The sequence below is a fragment of the Equus przewalskii genome, chromosome 30 (genome assembly GCF_037783145.1).
Source record: "Equus przewalskii isolate Varuska chromosome 30, EquPr2, whole genome shotgun sequence".
Classification (NCBI taxonomy): Eukaryota; Metazoa; Chordata; class Mammalia; order Perissodactyla; family Equidae; genus Equus; species Equus przewalskii.
This window is the reverse complement of record NC_091860.1, coordinates 20,772,069-20,778,188: the sequence shown is the minus strand read 5'-3', so window position 1 is coordinate 20,778,188 and position 6,120 is coordinate 20,772,069.

The window sequence follows — 6,120 nt, the reverse complement described above, 5'->3', positions numbered from 1 at the left end:
TTTGGACTTGCTCAGAACCCATCAGCCGTTCCTTCTTTCCAATTCTCCCTTTTGGAATAGGAATGTCCCTCCTATGCATGTCCCACCATTGTACTTTGGAGGCACATAACTTGTCTGGTTTCTCAGTTCATAACTGGAGAGAAATTTTCCCTCAGGATGAAACATACCTCAAGTCTCCTCTATATCTGATTTAGATGATATTTAGATGAAACTTTTGATTTGGAATTGATATTGGAATGAGTTAAGACTTTTGGAGCTGATGGAATGAATGTATTTTGCATGTAAGAAAGACAAATTTGGGGGCCCCAGGAGGCAAAATGTTATTGTATTACCCCCCAAATTCATATACTGAAGCCCTAACTCCTAATGTGATTGTATTTGTAGATAGAGCCTTTGGGAGATACTTAGAGTCAAATGAGGTCATAAGGATGGGTCCCTAATCCGATGGGATTGGTGTCCTTATAAGAGAAGGAAGAGACACCAGAGAGCTCTCTCTTTCCATGCATGGATAGAGAAAAGGCCATGTGAAGATACAGTGAGAAGGTGGCCTTCTGTAAGCCAAGAAGAGAGCTCTCACCAGAAAACAAATCTTTCGGCACCTTGATTTGGGACTTCCAGCATCCAGAACTGTGAGAGAATAAATTTCTGTTGTTTAATCCCCCTAGGCTGTGGTACTGTGTTATGTCAGCCCAAGTGGACTAATACGATAGCTTACGCCATTGTAAGTACTTTAAAGACATCAGCTATTCTAACATATACCCATGAGAAACGTACTACATTATCATCATCTACATAATACAAATGAGAACCTGGAAGCTTACAGAGGCCATATTCCTTAGTGGTGAAAAGTATTCCATCACCAAATAAATAAAGAAACAAATAAAGTACAGGCACCAAAAGAAAGATAAGTAGTTGCCTAATGCCAGGACAATGGGATTGACTGCAAAGGGGCACAGGGAAACTTTTTGGGGATGATAGAACTATTTTATATCTTGTTTTATATCATGGTGGTGATTCCATGGGTGTGTGTTACATTTTATTATATGTAATTTATAATGCAATAAAGATGATTGAAAATTTTTAAAGAAAAATAAAAGATTCTTGCTGTTAAAAAGACATGAAAATTTTTAAAGAAAAATAAAAGATTCTTGCTGTTAAAAAGACAAAAAAGATAACCAGAGTCAGACGACTTGGGTCTGAATCCAAGCTTCATTACAGATTAATTGAGTGATTTTGATCAAATTACTTAACCTCTCTGGGTCCCTCAGCCTCCAGTTCCTCATCTGTAAAGTGGGGTAAGAATGTTTTCATAATATTTATTCTAAGACTGTCATAAAAGTATTTATATTATATTTTATTCATGTATGCATTCATCCAATAAATACATAACGAATACCTACTGTGTGTAAGGTACCATTCTAGGTAGTAAGGATGGACTCACTGTTCTGGGCAGTGTAGCAATAAACAAAACAGACAGAGTTCCTGTGCCCATGGAGCTAATTTTCTAATGCGGGTGGGGAGAGACCATAGACAAGTTAAAAAAAAATAAGGTAATTTCAGATAGAAATATATGCTACGAATCCGATTAAACAAAGTAATGCAATTAACTGGGGAATATGTTAGAGAGAGTACTCAAGGAAAGACTTTCTGAGGGGGCAACTGAACCAAGTTTTAAAGGAGGAGGAAGAGACCATGCAAAGATCTGAAGGATGAAGGCTCCAGACAGCAGGGATAATACCTGCAAAGACCCAGGGACTGGAACGAGCTTCAGTAGTCAAGGAATAAAAAACCCAATGTGACTGAAGAGCAGTGAGCAAAGTTGAGGGTCAGGAGCAGGGAGAATAGTCTGACATGGGGTCGGGGGGCAAGGATCGATGGCTTTTTAGGGATTATGAAGGTCATAAGAAGCCCTTGGAAGGTTTACAAAGGAGATTAAGAAGATCTCATTTAATGTTATAACAATCACTCTGGCTATGCTGTGGAAAATTAATTGTAGAGGAGACAAGTAAGGCTGTTGCAGCTGTATAGGCACCTGGGCCTTAAACCATGGTGGTGGTCTTGGAGAAGGAGAGAAGTGGGTGGATTCCGGATATATTTGGCGACAGAGTCAGCAGGTCTTGCCGATGTATTGCATGAAGAGGATAAGAAAAAGAGAAGAGTAAAGGATGTCTCTGGGTGTTTTTGGTTTGTGCAACTGGATAGATGTTGGTGCCATTTGTGGAGGTAAGGGAGTCTCAGGGAGAAAATCAAGAGTTGTGATTTAGACCTCCTAAATTTGTGATGTATATTAGACAACCAAATGGAGGCATCATGCGTACAACTGGATATGAGAGTCTGGAGCTTGGGAGCAAAATTGGGGCTAAAGAGGTAAGGAAATGTCCATGGCAATGTAAAGAGTATTGTTATCACCTCTCCTTACAATTTCAGGGGCCACCATTTCTCTTTTCTCTCTCTAAGGTATAGTTCGGTCTCTCTAGATGCCTACAGGGACCAGAAGTGTAGGGGCTGGAAGGGGAGGCAAGCACAGAAGTGGTTCTCAATAGACACTGATAGCTGATTACCGCATTCCAAAGAATATTTCCCTTTTCTGAGGGATCATATATATTTTGTAGACTCTTTCTAACTCTTCATTTTTCAGGTCTCGTGTTAAAGTTCACCTTCTCAGAAGATCTTCTCTATCCATCCTATCTAAAATCAGTCTCCCCTCTTGGTTTCCACCCCCACTGCAGCATTTCCTCACCCAGCACACTGTTAATTTCATTTATAACATTCATTTATAATTATTAGCTTATGCTTTTTTGTTCCTCTCCTCCACTGGAAAGAGAATTAGACTGCATGATGGAAGGGAACCTGCCTGTCTCGGTCATCATTATCAGCCAGAATTAGCACGATGCCTGGCACATAAATATTTGTTGAAGAAGCAAATGAGCTGCCCCATCTGAGATATCATGAGTGGATTAACTGGCACTCTAAGTGTGGGCTGGAGTAGCCTTCTTCCAAATCACTAAGTCCTTAGGCCAAGACAAGGAATGGATTTTGTTTTGTTTAGTGTGGTAAGAACATTTAACCTGAAATCTACCTTCTTAGCAAAATAGTCAAACTCATAGGAGCAGAGAGTAGAATGGTGATTGCCAGGGGCTTGGGGGAGGGGGAAATGAGCTGTTATTCAATGGGTATAAGCCTTCAGTTATGTATGATGAATAAGGTCTAAGGGACTGGTTTGTAAAGACGGTGGGGTAATAACTATCAGTGAATGTACAGGCAAATAACATGGCGGATTTCCAAGACCCATGGGTGCTGGGTGCCATTGCATCAATCACTGAGCACCATGGCATATGCACCCTTATTAACAGGATGATGGTCCAGAGATGGATGGAGCCACACCAACTCCCTCCTAAGTTCCTGAAACGAATCGTTTTTGTAAGCATTTTGAGTTGCTGTGAGATGTCAGGGCCAGCAAGCTGAAAAACCATGTGGCTATTTGCTAACTGCCTGGTTTAAAATCTAGTCCCTTCCATGGAAAATGAAATTGAGAAAATATTTCAAGATTTCTAATCAGGATCTGTCCCCTGCAGAGGAGAAGGCTATTTTTAAGTTCTACCCCAATGCACCGGAGAGTTCTGGGAAGGTAGCATGTATCCAACTTCTGAGAAAGAGACTGGAATGAGAAGCTCCGTACTAGCTCTCTTCCTAAGGAGGAAGCCGAATATATCACAGAGGTCCCTGTTTCTCAGCAAGGTCTACCCTCCAGATCTATTGAGAGATAGAAAGAAGGAACACAGGGGGTCCAGCTAAGAAAGTAGACAATGAAGTGGCAGAAAAATTATAAAGGAAAGTCGAAGTGGTGAATATTTTTGTTAATCTGAACTAGGGGCCTCATACTATTCTAAAGAGTATTAATTTATGTGGGTGAATTAGCCAATAGGGAGCATGAAGGCAAAGGGAAAACTTGGCAAAATTTCCATTGTTTTAGAGGAGGTCAGAGTTCATGGGTTGAAAGAAATCATGATGTACGGAAGGAGAAGTTAGAATTTGTTTTTCTTTTGAAATATTGTTTATGCCTCTTTTTGGTCTGATGATAAAGTAATCTCTTCCTCACTAAACAGCTTGTGTGATAAAGTACTGGAAACATCTGTATCTCTCAATCACAGTATTTTGGAATGGAAAAGCAGAAAAGGGAGGGGTTCAGTCTTTGCTGCCTGAGTTTCCAAGAAAGAGGAGCTTGTGACCCCCACCCCCCAGCCAAAGCTTACTGAGATTTGGTGATTTGAGCGCCAGAAAATGGGAAGCACTTGATGGGAACAATCTGTTGGCTTGTTGGCACTTGGTGTCTGACACCAAAATGGTAAAAATGAGTTGAAAGTAGAGCCTTTTCCTCAGAGATCTAAGAGCAGTTCTTTGTGAAATCCTGTGTAGTTACTTTTTGTGTGCTCTGACTTATGGGTTATAATATTCCTTTTTACTTCCACCACACTCTGAAAAATAAAGGACGATAATCCAGTTCTTTAAGGTCCCAGTGCAAAAGTAAAATGAAAAAGTGACCAATAGCATGGGTTGAAAACATGTGTAACCATGACCAACATATAATTTTTTAAAGCAGAAATAGAGTTTATGTGATAGAAGTCAGGAATGTTGGAGAATCCTCCATTCTTTTCTACTCTTCCTGAGCTGAAAGCCAGTTGTAGCTTCCCCACCCCCGATGCCTCCTGCCTCCCATCAGTGACTCTGCTTCATGTCACCGGTGGGCCATCCATCATGCATCATGGTGTGCAGATGAGGGAGGAGTGATGGAGACCCAGCCTCATACTGCCTGCTGGGGCGAATGATGGATGAGATGAAAATTCTGTAGTGATGGCAGGACAAATATTCTACTCATCATCACTGATGCTAGTGATCAAAACAAAGAAAGGATTATGGAAATTTAAAAAGAATCATATCTCTCCAACTGATGTGTTGCTTTCCTCTCTGAAGTCCCTGTGGTGTGTGTTTCTTGGCAAGCAGGCAGATTGGGTGGATCTGAGAGGGTTATGCCTCTGGGACATTGACGGGGGTTACCTGGAGGAGAGCCGTGGAAGGGTGAGGCTGGTCCCTTCCTCTAGTTGCTGCTTAGAAAAACTTTCCACTTGGCCTTGGATTGGGTAACCAAGAGATTTGTAACAGCCTCCGTCTTCCAAACTAAACACTTGGGTCTGAGTTATTAACTCCAAGTAAAAAATGCCTTGGGGAGTCCAAAGCAAAATCAAACTTAACAAAGATAGCCAATTTTAAACACTGCCTGCAAACAAGGTGGAGTATAGGTAGACCTTCTCTTTGGAAAAGATTTGTGTGCTTGAGCAAGTGTAAAAAAATCAATCCCCTTGGCCTATTTTCATGGGCTATGTTGGAAAACAAATATAGATATAAAGATAATAGATAAATTGATTGATTGATTTTTAAATTTACTGATGGGGAAACTAGTGCAGAGAAGATAAATCATCTCCACAACATCTATGAGGAGAAGAGTACGTTTATGAGGAACAAGAATAAAACTCAGCGTTGTGGGTTTGCCTCTTACAATGATGGCCTTCTGCTTGGGAAGCATTCTCTCTGTTATTGGAAGTTTCCCCATGGATCCTGGACAGCCAGAAGAGAGAGAGTGCTATAGACTGAATTTTGTATCTCCTCAAAATTTATATGTTAATACTCTAATTTCCAATGTGATGGTATTTGAAGACGGGGCCTTGAGGAGGTGATTAGGTCACAAGGGTGGAGCCCTCATGATGGTATTAGTGCCCTTACACGAAGCTACACAAAGAGCTTGCTTCCTCTCTCTCTGCTCTCCATCATGTGAGGATATGAGAAGACAGAAGACATCTGCAAACCAGGAAAAGGACTCCCACTAGATATCAAATCTGCCAGCACCTTGATCTTAGACTTCTCAGCTTCTAGAATTGTGAAAAAAAAAGTTGGTGGTTTAAGCCACTCAATCTATGGTATTCTGCTATAATAGCCCAAACTAAGACAGAGGGCTAAAGAAGGGAATTGAATATGGAGGTGGCCTACAGAATCTTTAGTTCCTTTTTACTCTGGATTACTATGTGCTTTTAATTGAATCTTATAGACTCTTTGTTGGATGTTGGA